Source organism: Hemicordylus capensis, chromosome 3, assembly GCF_027244095.1.
Source record: "Hemicordylus capensis ecotype Gifberg chromosome 3, rHemCap1.1.pri, whole genome shotgun sequence".
NCBI lineage: Eukaryota > Metazoa > Chordata > Lepidosauria > Squamata > Cordylidae > Hemicordylus > Hemicordylus capensis.
In genome coordinates, this window is record NC_069659.1 from 193,048,964 (window position 1) to 193,061,879 (window position 12,916).

General features: G+C 40.2%; 1 protein-coding gene across 6 annotated transcripts in view; it reads left to right on the forward strand.

The window, feature by feature from the left end:
- The first annotated feature begins 5,825 nt into the window (after positions 1 to 5,825).
- C3H10orf71 (chromosome 3 C10orf71 homolog) overlaps positions 5,826 to 12,916 on the forward strand; it is a 50,266-nt gene continuing 43,175 nt past the window's right edge. For 3 of the 6 annotated variants that reach the window (XM_053309315.1, XM_053309311.1, XM_053309312.1), the window contains exon 1: positions 12,412 to 12,739. The gene's annotated coding sequence lies outside the window, so the exon portion shown is untranslated. Of the gene's footprint in view, positions 5,883 to 6,031; positions 6,151 to 11,738; positions 11,882 to 12,243; positions 12,740 to 12,916 lie in introns of those variants that run through there. The other 3 variants (XM_053309314.1, XM_053309313.1, XR_008319425.1) reach the window with 3 other exon arrangements.

Genomic DNA, 12,916 nt, shown 5'->3' on the forward strand with positions numbered 1-12,916 from the left:
ACCCCGACCCACTTGATGCTGGTCCTGCCATTGGCACTAGGCCATTACAGAACCAGATGTCACCAGCAACCTGCCCCCTTTTCCCTTGCTTGCTATATTCTATTCATTTTAATCAGAAATGCTTTGTATTGCCCGTGACCAATCCTATATCCCTATTGCCTGAGGAAATCAACTCTCAGCTCTCTGAAGCCTAATGTATGTGATGATCAGTCATGTGTATTCCTCCTACATCCCTCCCCCCCCCTTTTTTTACAAAAAGCAGTGGAAACTTCAAGTTTCAAACTTCAAGCATTTACATAGTTCAATTCTTAAAAGTGTTCTTAACACCTTGCTCAGCCTTGTTTAGTATCATAGATTATGCGGTTCAGTAGCCTCTGCAGTTCTACTTTGAGGGCTGAAATAAACTCTACTGCAGGCCTCCAAATCCTGCATTTCCGCTATTCAAATCTCCAATGAGCTTTTTTTTTGTGTAGCTCAAGGTTTAATTAGTTTTCATTGCAATATTAATGACTTGCACAACCCATTATAACTTTCCAGTTGCACAGCTGGAATTCTCTTATTTAGCATTCTGTTCTTTAGAAACAGATAAGAAAGCAGAATGTGTTCTTCCCCACATTACCTTTTCACTCTTACCTAACTTCTCATCTGCCTTATAGCTTTCAAAGTAACCAGAAAGTTTCTTCCAAATACTATGAAGATGGATTATGCTTAAATTTTCAGGATGGGATTAATAGTTCATTAATGAATATGTGTAAAATCAGCCCGTGGGATCCCTGTCACAAAAAGGAAAGACTGAGTTTACATTTTTAAAAATGTAATGTACACTATCAGCAGAACATCTTTTTTTCAACCATCCTGTTAATCCAAGTTAATGGAAATGGATCCTCTCAAAGAAAAAAAATGCTGAATACTTGCACTTTAACTACTGTAATCCTGGCCTCAGCTCTTGGCACAAACTATCTCTGCTAGTTTTCCTGAAAGCTTCTCCTGTATCTTCTCCGCTATCTTCTATATCTTCTCCTGTATATCTTCTCCTCCTCTATATATCATCTCCTCTTTATTTTCCTGAAAACTTTTCTCTCCTCTGCTCAAGGAAATGTCCTTCCGTCTTTACTCAAGGAAATGCAGGGGTGTATCTAGGGTGGGGCAGGAAGGGCATGTGCCCCGGGCGCCACTTGAAGGGAGGCACCATTTTGTAGAATTTAAAACAAAATGGCTGCCGAAAACAAAATGGCCACCGTGCATGCTTAAATGGCCTCTGTGAGGCCCTAGGTCATGCCAGGCCTTGCAGAGGCCATTTGAGCATCCGCGGTGGCCAATTTGTTTTCAGTGGCCTTTTAAAAAAAAGATTATTTTTAACATTGGCCACCGCACTTGCTCAAATGGTACCTGTGAGGCCCTAGAGGCCAGCGGGGTGAGGGGGAACCTTTGAAACCCCCCACAGACTTTAGGAAGCCCCGCAATGGGGCTACAGGTTAAAAATTTTTTAAAAAATTAATATAATATAAGACACTGTACACATATTCAGATTGGCACTATGTACAGAGAATCAGGGCTTGTGAATACTCAGCTGACGCTTATGAGCTAGGATTGTATTCATTTGCTCTTACTTTGCTTCTTGTGATAAGTGAGTTAAATGTGATGTCTTGTCAATATGGCTATTAATAGTGAGTTTGTCTTTGAATCAGTGTGAAATCCTTAATATTAAGGCCCACTGGGAGTTTCTTGCTCTCTTTCTCTCATTTTAACTGTCTTTCTGAAATACTAGAATATATTCCAAGCAGTGACACAGTTTACTCTGCATATCCTTTAATTATTTTCAGAGTATCTGGGAAAAGTCAAATTCTCCATTGATTTTTAAAACTTATGTAATGGTGATGCTATAATGCATAGTAGAGAATTAGACAGGCACTTCTAGTTTTCCAAGTACACCTCCACATAGTATTTGGGTATTTCATGAGCCCCAGCATACTGAAATTTGTAGTTTTCCAGCATTTTTTTGTCTGGCTAAGTCCACTGCTAAATAGTTTTTGAAATATTAAAAGATTAATGAGCCTGACTTGTATTTTTCAGCTGATATTATGGTAAAGTTATCTGAAAGATGGGTGTCAGATGGTTGGACAGGGGGCGTAATTTCAGTGCTTGCCCTAGGCGCTATTTCCCCTAGATACACCTCTGAGGAAATGACCTTACTCAAGGAAATGACCTCCGTCTTCACTCAAGGAAATGACCTTGCAGGGACAGTCGAATAATGTGACAGTTTAATAAACTGCACAGTTGCAGCAACTAATCTTCTATCAATTTTTGTTAAATATTCATCACATGCTCCTCTCATTGCTTGCCTGAAGAATGATGCCTTATGTGTCCAGCTTTCTGGATTCATTTTGTCCATAGTTGTCGATTCATGGGCTTATTGAATATTATTTAGTGAGAGAGTGAGAAAAAGGAGGAAGAGGCTGTGTAGTTTTTTGGCAGCTTGGTTGTGCTGAGGCCCCGTTTTCCCCACTGCACTACACTGTTCCATGTCATCCGCATGTTTGGTCCAGAGGAGGAGGTGGCCCTTCTCTTTGCAGGAATGGCCGCTGACTCTGTGGCTACTCCTTGCTGAAGCAGCCGTCACCTCACATCCCTGCACTCTACCTCTGGATGTTGTGACAATATGAGAACACAGCTAGATTCCAATCCAGAAAGCAGGGGCAGAGGGTATATTGGACAAGGGGGTTGCACCTGGGCCCACAGGGTCAGAGAGAGGGTCACCCTGCAAAGCATTCGCTGGCTGGGAGCATGAATGAGGTAGCAGCAGCAGCAAAATCGTCAGCAGCAGTAGCAAAGGGTTAACCCTGGGAGTCCATCAACTCTCTAGGGATGTGCACGGAACCAGGAGCGGGGAGGGTCGAAATTGAATGGCAGAGGGTCAGACTTTAAGGGTGGAGGAGGGTGCACTCCCCCCCCCTGCTGGTGCTTGCAGGTCATGTAAAATCCTTCGGGGAGTCAGCGTACCTCCCTGCCCTTTTTGACCAGAAGTACCATCTGAACTGTGGTACCCCCCCCCCCGATACTTCTGGCCACTTCCGTTAAAGTCTGACATCCCCCCCATCATCAAAAGGCCAATGTTTGAACCTGTTCGGAGGCCCGTAAAATGGCTTTTGAACAGGTTTGTGCACATCCCTACCCCTCTCCCCAGCAGCCTTGGTTGCATGCTTGAGCAAAAAGGGTTGCACTCAACATTTTGCAGGAGATGAATGGGATCAATGGGATGAATGTGAACTTCATCACTTCTCAAGGATTGCAACACAAAAACCTCATTCCCCACAAATAATATCTGTCTGTTTTATTTGTTTCCCTTGGTCTTTTTTTTTTTTAATGTGCAATATTACCATTCAGTTCAGTTCAAAGTTTATTACGGTCTATGATCAGCACAACAAAGGGGGAAAAATACAATAAAAATATAAATATAAATAACAATTAAAAAGATAACAAGTCAACAGTCTAACCCACCAACAATATTATAACTAAAAGGTTATAGGGCAGCACTAGAATTATTAATTAAAAACTGATGCAATCTTGGAGCACAAAAGCCGGCTGCTTTCCATGTGATGGCAGGAATACTGTCCTCAAGCAGAAAAGCCACTTGTTGACTAGGTGAATTTCCTAGGAAACGAGCCAGCTGTGGAGATATTAATTCTACACATAAGTCCCTATAAAAGGAGCAATGAAGCAAAACATGTTCAATTGATTCAACTCCCCATCACCACAAGGGCATAAGGAGTCCCACTGTAGCAACCTTCAAGAACACAGAACAGTATCACATAATAACAAAGTACATTTAACAATAATATTTTCCAAATATCACAAAATAAGATCTAGTACTGATAATATAATAAATATAATCTACCCAAATACAGGGGAAATCTCACAGCCTGCATTAATCTAATCTGAGTGATTTTTTCTAATTGACTACACCTTTTTGTACCGCTGTTAATTGATCAGATGTCAGTCAGTATTTATTGTTACGGTCACTGACCAGAACAAAAAGTCAACAAATAAAAAATTTAAAAATAAGTTAATAGTTAATGTATCAATATCAATAAATTGGATATTATATATTAAATTATAAATTAAAACAATACAATTCCCTTATTAATCATCCGCCAATGAGTATTAATGGCAGCAGCACAGTATCTAGCAACTCTAGATGTAACTGCAGACTCAGAAAGCAACAAAGAGCAATAGAATTGATCCTGTCGACCTGGAAATTTACGTAAAAGAGGATATCCTCTAAAACACGGATATAAAACAAACAAAATAGTAAAACGTGTTCAGTAGTTTCAACCAGCCCACAAAGGCAAAGCTTCTCTGAGAATGTAACTCCTTTATGATGACCTTCAAGGACTGCCCAAGGTAAACTGTGGCAGCGAGCTAAAGTAAAAGCTTTTCTTATACCTAGGGATTTCCAGCCAAGTGAAATAGCTCATTGCAGAAGCTAAATATCTACGTTCCTCTGCTATATAAAAATTGGGAAAATAAGATCATTTTGCCGCTCAAAATCTACAATTGTTGTCTAATCAGCGACTTCACATGATCATGACCCACATTAAGGATTGCAATCGAGAGGCCCAGTGTAGCTATTTTAGCCTCAATAGTCTGAAACCATCTAAATGGATGGTCGTCTTGTAAAATAAAAGGTTCTAGGCCAACTGGATAGTAAATTAATTTAAGCCAATAACACAGTATAGTAGTATGTAGTCCAAATACTGTAAAGTGAGATTTTCTGATCGTTAGTCTAGAGTCTACGTAGCCTGGTTTGAATTAGGAGTGGCCTGAGTTCAAGGAATGGCAGGGCTCTTAGCCCATAATCCCTCCACTGGCAAATCCTATCAAAAATTAAGAGAAAAACTTCTTTAATTTTTTCCCCCTTACAAGTGTTCCATGTTAAGTGTGATGCTTTGGCAGAGGTGGAAAGGAAGAACAATGCATTTTATTGTTATGTGTTTTGTATAAATTGTATTGCATTTATTTTAGAATGAATTTTAATTCAATTTATTTGAATTAAATTAATTAATCTTGGACTGCCAGAACTTCAAAAGTTAATTTTGCTGATTAAATAGCTGCTTTATGAAACTTTTGCCTTAATATTAAAATGTATGGACAGACTGAAGGAACTGGGCTTAATGAGAGAGATCCAGAGAAAGTAAGTGAGCAAGCAAAGTTGGCTGGATTCACTGGCTCTTTTTCTGAGCAGCGGAGGAGACTGTGGGGCATGGATGAAGCTGTCCCAGTAGTACTACCGTAGTAACTACAGTAGTGTCTGGCAATCCAGCTGGAAAAGGTAGATTGATTTGTAATGTAATAAGAAGTCACAGCAAAGCCCTGTTAATGTCATTGATTTATTTTCTTCTGTTGTAGCACCTCTTCAAACAGGTTTTTGAACCAACAGAAAACCAACAGAATATTCTGCAGATCTTGTTTATCAGAGGGCAGAACAATATTCCACACACCCATTTTCCATTGTGAAGGGATGGACGATGGAGGCATCTGCAGGGGAAGTGCTGCTTTATTCTTCTCCTGCTTGTCAAACATAGGAAGCTGGCTCATACTGAATCAGATACTAAGGTCAGAATTATCTTCCATTAAGGTCAGAATTATCTATTCTGATTGGATTCACGACACAGGGTTTTTTCTCAGCCCAACCTGGAAATGCTAGGAACTGAATTTGAAGTGACCTACGTGCAATGCAGGCTTTCAGCTTCTGATTTTTGGCCCCAGCCCTGAATTATAAATAGTACTCTCCATCTGTTTTCCCTGACAGTTCCCCTACAGGCTTTCTCCCAGTCAGAAAAATGGGGGAAATGGGCCAGAGGAAACACAGCACAGGAGACTCAGTAAGTGTGGGAAGGGTAAACCATTCATGTGGGAAGGGTTAACCATTCACCTATTTGTTTAACTGGCAGGGAAACTTTTACAATGGTTGACGAATTGAGCAGTCAAGGGGACAATGGCGCAGACTCTGAAGGGCTGCTCTCTCTTCCAGCCATGGCCACCCTAGTCATCGTGGTACCACCATCTTGGAATGCTGGTAATAAATGCCAGATCATTCGGTGGGAAAACAGCTCCTGTCCCATCTCATCTGGCTTCAATCACCAAGATCCGGTAAGACGAAGCAGGTTAGCCTGTCTCATTTATGTCTTCCCAGCATAGTCTCTTGGGCTGGGAAGGTGGAGTATTTCATATGGAAAATGAAAATCTTTTTAAGATAAACCTTAGTAGAGTAAGGTTTCAGATAAACCTTACTAGAAGCTTTCAGAAGGTTAGTAGCCTTTGACTTATTTATGGGCCACTGAGTGAAATGGGATGCTGGACTAGATGGGCCTTGGGCCTGATCCAGCAGGGCTGTTCTTATGTTTCTTATGTTTGTTTGCATCCATTCTGATTTGGAAGTTCAAGTTATATTGAAGCAATCCTTCCACCAAGACCTCTTTATTATGCAAAAGATAAAATACTTTCCGCCAGATGTTTACAGGTTAAAACAAAACCATTTTCATTGTCAATACACAATCCTTTGTTGTTGACACAAACCAAATTTCAGCAATCCTTAAATTCCTTTCCATGAGGTAACCAGTAGGAGGTGAAGAGAGCTGGAAGGACCCAACAAAGAACAATTAACTGAGCTTCTACCATTCAAAGACTAATGTAGACTAATGTAATTCAAAGACTAATAGCCAAAACCATCTTCTCAACTTTAATATAAGCCCTGCAGCAGAGGGACAGACCACTTGCTTCCCAAACAGCCCCTCCAGGGTGAGAGGCTGGTGTTAGCTGTCCGTTGCTGCTGCTGTTGAGTGCCTGCCTGCAGGAGAGGGTGTGCCAACCTGCCAGCCCCTGCTTGAGATGTGGGACTGTGGCTGGGGGTCTGTTCAGGACTGGGGCCCAGGGACTGAGCTGTCCCTATATACCATCTTTGTGGTTTAATGTCACTGGCTTCCAGGTTATTTCTGGACACAATGCAAAGAGCTGGTAGAAAACCCCTGGCAATTTGGGGCATTTGTAGGATCACTTGCTCCTCAGCAGCTAAGTTCCTTTGGCAGAAGTGCTAAAACGAAGGTGTTGACAAAAAATATGGATCAGAAATCTAAGGATAGATTTTTTGAAATAAGTGAACTGAAAGTGGAGAAGAAAATTAAATACTTGGGCATCTGGTTGACAAACAAAAATGCTTTGTTGTTTTAAAATAATTATTAAAATATGGAATACAGTAAAAACTGACTTGCAAAGATGGTCTAGAATGAACTTATCTTTAATGGGAAGAATTTCAGTTGTGAAAATGAATGTTTTACCTAAAATGCTGTTTCTTTTCCAGACTATTCCTATAATTAATATTTTAACTTGTTTTAAGCAATGGCAAAAAGACATAACCAGAGTTGTTTGGCAAGGGAAAAGACCAAGAATTAATTTTAAAAATTTAACAGATGCTAAAGAAAGAGGTGGTCTTACCCTGCCAGGCTTAAGGTTGTATTTTGATGCTGTTTGTTTGACGTGGTTAAAAGAATGGATAACATTAAGAAATCCTAGAATACTTGATCTGGAAGGATTTGATAGAAGGTTTGGATGGCATTCATATTTGTGGTATGAAAAAAGTAAAATACATAAAGATTTCCTTAATCACTTTGTAGGAAGAAGTCTAATGAGAGTGTGGGTAAAATATAAAAAATGGTTGGAACCTAAAACTCTGTTATGGCTATCCCCGATTGAAGCTTTAGCACGTAAAGAGATAAATATGCAACCGGAATGGGGAACCTATAGGGATTTGTTATGTTTCCAAGAAAAGGGCTGTAAATTAAAAAACCTAATTGAAGTACAAAATTTGGTTAGTAACTGGTTTCAGTACCATCAGTTAAATGAAATCTATAAGAAGGATCTTAAAGTTGGATTTGAGGATCAAATGTCGAGATTTGAGAAGGAGCTGTGTGAAAACGATGAAAAATTAGTTTCTAAGATGTATAGGCTGTTGCTTTTGGAGGAGACAAGAGATGAAGTGGTTAAAATGACTATGATAAAATGGGCTCAAGATGTGGGTCATAATATAGATATGGCAGCTTGGGAAAAATTATGGAAAATGGATTTAAAGTTCCCTGCATGTTATACTTTAAAAGAAAATTATTATAAGATGATGTACAGGTGGTATTTGACACCTAAAAAATTAGCACTAATGTATAAAAATGTTTCAAACAAATGTTGGAAATGTGGACACTGTGAAGGAACTTTTTTCCATATGTGGTGGTCCTGTAGGAAGGCAAAGGCCTTTTGGGACATGATATATAATGATTTAAAGAAAAAATTTTAAATGACATTTCCTAAGAGACCCGAATCCTTCCTGCTGGGAATAACGCAAGGAGAGTTTTCCACAAGAAATTTAACATTCTTTATGTATTCAACCACGGCGGCCAGAATAGTATATGCGCAGAAATGGAAGGATAATGAATTGCCCTCAAAAGAAGATTGGTTGATAAAAAATTTGGAATATGCTGAGATGGCAAAACTTACAGTACTGATAAGAGATCAAAACTTGGAATGTTTTAAAGAAGATTGGAAACCATTCTTATTATACCTAAAGAACTATTTTTCTAATATTGATTTTTCAACAGGGTTTGAAATTTAGTAATATTGGCAGGTTGAGTAGAGTAAAATCGAGTTTGTAAGGTATAGGATATATGTTTTGAATTACTGTAGCAGTGGTTGAATTGTATAGTTAGTGATTCGCATGGATTGGTGAGCGGAAAGTCAACATTTGTCTAATTGGATGTAACGAGATTGTGAAGATATTGTAAAAATCAATAAAAAATTTAAAAGCAAAAAGTTCCTTTGGCAGGAGTGGGGACAACTGTGAAATACCCTCTCCAAACTTTAGCTTGCCCTATTGTCCTGCAGATACTAAGTGGAAAATGTCCCCCCCCCCAAATAATCCAAGGGATACAGGATGCAGGATATAAAGGGATACAGGATGTAATCTCTGTGTTATTCCTTTTCCTCATAATGAAACCCTATGAGGATTCATTCTACACCAAAGAGTCTAAATTGTAACACTTCAAACATTCCCTTAAAATAAACTGTGTACCCCACTGCCTTTCAGTCTGCGGGATGGTAGGGAGGGCACTAATTCATGCCCACTCACAAGCTAGTGGGGTACTCAGTTCATCTTTTAGAATTTTTTTGATGTGTTTAGACGCTTTGGTGTGTAAGGAATCCACATAGGGATTCACGATGAGGATAATCACACCAAAGAGTCTAAATTATGAACAGAATAATGACTGCACGGTTTGCTCTATTACTCCTACAAGGACTAGAGCTTAGGGTGTTGTTGTTGTTTTTTTTAAATGAAAGGTGGGAATCATGTGTGAATGAAGAGAAAGTCAAATCTTGAATTGATTCCAATAAAATCTGAGGAAAATCTATTTGAGTTTGAATTTGGCCAGTAGCGACTGGGTAGATTTGTTCTGAGGTTGAATCACTTTAATTGATTTAACCTCAAAATGATCAGTTTTAGGAATGGAAATATTCCTTACTTAATATTTATCCAAACATTGCACTTGTACATAAATGTTTAAATCTCTGACAATACTGGGAACTACTGGAGTTATTACCTATTTGGTAATTTACTAGAACTGGATGGGCTATATGGGAAACAGTAGCCTGCCTGAGGCATATCACAGGCATCCTTGCATAGTCATCAGTAAAGGCTAGCTTTCTCTTTGCTATAGCACACATGTGTAAGTCCATCATGACAATATGTCGAGAACTTGCTCCTCCAGGAGTGGATCCTGGGAAAATATCCAGTCCCCTTGTGTCCAATTATAACCCTACCATCACTATGTGCAGTAGAAGGCAGTGGGGAAGGCATTTGGCAGAAGAAGCGATTGCTTAAAGGAAAGTATCTGCAGCCAGATTGGGAAGGAAATGACAGTTTATGTAGGTAGTTTCTTTACATATTTGTTATTTTACCCCACTTCTTTGTCTCCTTTATCTACTTACTCTCCTGTCTGTAAGAACCATGAAACAGACACACTGAGACAGCAGGAGTCTCTTAGTTCTCCATCTGTGTTGCTCTATAAGCAGGGTTGCATAGGCAAGCAGTGATTTAGTCACAGAGAGGAGGTTAGGATTTTAGGACTGCAAAAGCGAATGCAATGGGAGGTGGGGCTTCGCTCTAATCTTGCTATACTGTTCTCCTGAGTGGGGTAGATTGAAGTCCCCCCTCCCCTTTTTTGCTCTTCACAGGGATCAGGCGGGCCGCTGCAAGAGACTTGCCATTACCATGTGTTTAAGGGCTGCATTGAGCAAGATGGGAACTAAGCAGCATCCACTCTTTTTCATCTCTCTCCATAGATGGAGCAGGGAAGAGCAGAGTTGTGGATGAACTGATGAAGGTTGGGAAGAAATAGACAACAAATAGACAACAAAGTTACTGTTCAAGCATGGAGGCTTCTTTGGTTAATTGTTCTTTCTTTTTTGTACCATATTTTGAATGTGATGATATATTTTTGAATGTGATAATATATCTGGCTATAAAAGGATATTTAAATATCCTTGTATTTTGAATTTGATGTTGTCAATGCAGAAGATTGTATGCTAACATTTGGTAGCAGCTCTCTTTCTATTATTTGTTTGTAAAATCACTTGGCACAGGTGTGGGCAATGGTAGGATGGGGTTTGAAAAGTTGACCAGTGACTGGGGGTGGGGGAGTGGATGGAGTGGGGAAGAAAAAGCAGGGCCACATGGGGCTTGGAGAAGGTGAGGGTGGCAAAGATGAAAGGGTTAATGGCTGCTGAGGTAGCTGTGTGGCGGATGTATGAAGGAGAGCAGTTTGTGTGCAGGGGGTTGGAGGAAATGGGCAGATGGTGGAGATGATGTCATGGGATGTCTGGGCATTGAGGTAGGGGCTGCCACTCATTACCCCTAGTGCCTCTAATGGTCAATAGAGTAGATGATGCTGAGTCAATGCCACCAAGAGCTTCATCTTGATCATTTTTTACATTGGATTTATAGCTGCTTTATCCTTTGTTATGCTGCTTTGCTGTTTTATTGTTGCATTAGTGTGTTGAATTGATGTATTGTTTCCTCCCTTATTGTTTCCTCCCTTCCTCCCTATCAGTAAGTTGCCGTGTGAATTTTATATATACATTGAAAGGTGGAATATAAACATTCTAAAAAAATTCAAAACATGTCCCTGCAGTTGGTCACCTAATCCCCACCCCACCAGATGGGAAGAAAATTATTTAGGAAGATAATCTGGGTTTGGCTTTAAAACAATGAGATGTTCTTTCCCCCTTAAAGTCCACATTTGTAACCCCTTCTGCATTCGTTCTTTGGAATACAGGGCTGCTTATCGAATGGCTCAGGGCTGGTTCTCTTTGCCATTAAGTCCTGCTGCTCCTGTGTACTCCTTGGCAACGACTCACTTAAACCGCTCAGGCTTGAATATCCTCCTCCCCCGCACCTCCCAAACAGCTGTGCTGCCTCTTCAGCCTGGTCTTCAGACACTTGCCATGTTTCCATTCTGCTTCTATGGGATGAGCTGGCCACCTGACTCACTGAAGCCTGCGTTTACCTCAATTTAATGTGGAACTTTCTAGTTGTGTAGGGTTTTGATGCTTTTCGAAACAGGTTGCTTTACCACTGACTGCTTTTTCTTTAACAGCTCTAAGCAATAGATCTGCAGCAGAGACTGGAAGCTGAGCATACGACAACACTAGCAAGAGGAGAGGAATCCAGCTAACACAGATAGAAGTGGGATGACACACACAGTTTATTGCTGCAATCTGCACTCAGATGAGTGCTGAGGTTCCCACACCTTGCTCGACATTTCCACGGCTGATCTCTGCTTCAGTAATGGTCTTGCTCCATCCAGAATGCAATCCCCACAATAGTTTGGACTGCCAAACTCAGCCTGCTGACCACATGCACCACTCCAACTATTCTCTAATATTGCAACCTTCAAAAGGAAACTCAGTGTTGGAGTCCTTTTTCCATGAAGGCTGCTGCTTGTATTGATGTCCAAAGGAGAGTTGTGGAAGGCTATATAGAGAACACCTCATGCAATGCATCTGACCAGCCTTGATGATGAAATGTGCTATTTATAAAGTGACACCATCAAGACAATAATGTATAAGTCATGGGCACATTTTTGGATTATTATTTTTAATGATCTTTCATACAAACATTTCCACCCACCACCTGATGGTATGAAAGTGCCCTGGTTTATCGTGTGAATCACCCTTGGAGGCTGGCCAATCACAGAACATTATATTCTGTCACTTAGTTATCTTTGAAGCGCTGCCAACAGCAAAGCTGCATGTAAAAATAGCTTATGAGTGCCTGTCTGTTACTTGACACTGCATGGTTATTCCAATACGTATGTTTGCCTCTTCCCCACTATGTTCTACACTTGGTTTCTTCTTGCCTGAGATATATTTAAGTTGGATTTACTGACTGTGGATTTCTTGCTCTCTTCATTTCACCTGTCTGGACAGGTCTTGGTGAGCAAACACTTGACTCCTTCAACTTTGAAAATTACTGTCTCCATTCACTGAGTCACGTTAAAAAGGGAGCCCATAGAGGATATGACTTGCAGGAATCATTAGTGATAAACAGTTCACTGTGAAGTGAAATGTGCTGGACAATTGGCTCCCACTGAAGACGGCACCATGGCCCTCTATCTCTGATCAAAAACTGTGGAAACGGAAGGTAAGGCATAAGAAACTGCATGAACTAGGAAGTTTTTACTGTGATGGGAGGTTTACTGCGATGGGAGGTACTCACAAATGCATGGAAGCACATAAAGTGAAACGGATCAGCTGCAAAACATTAAAAAACATTTGTTATTATTTCCCCATAAATTGTGGCATTATCTTGCCCATAGCT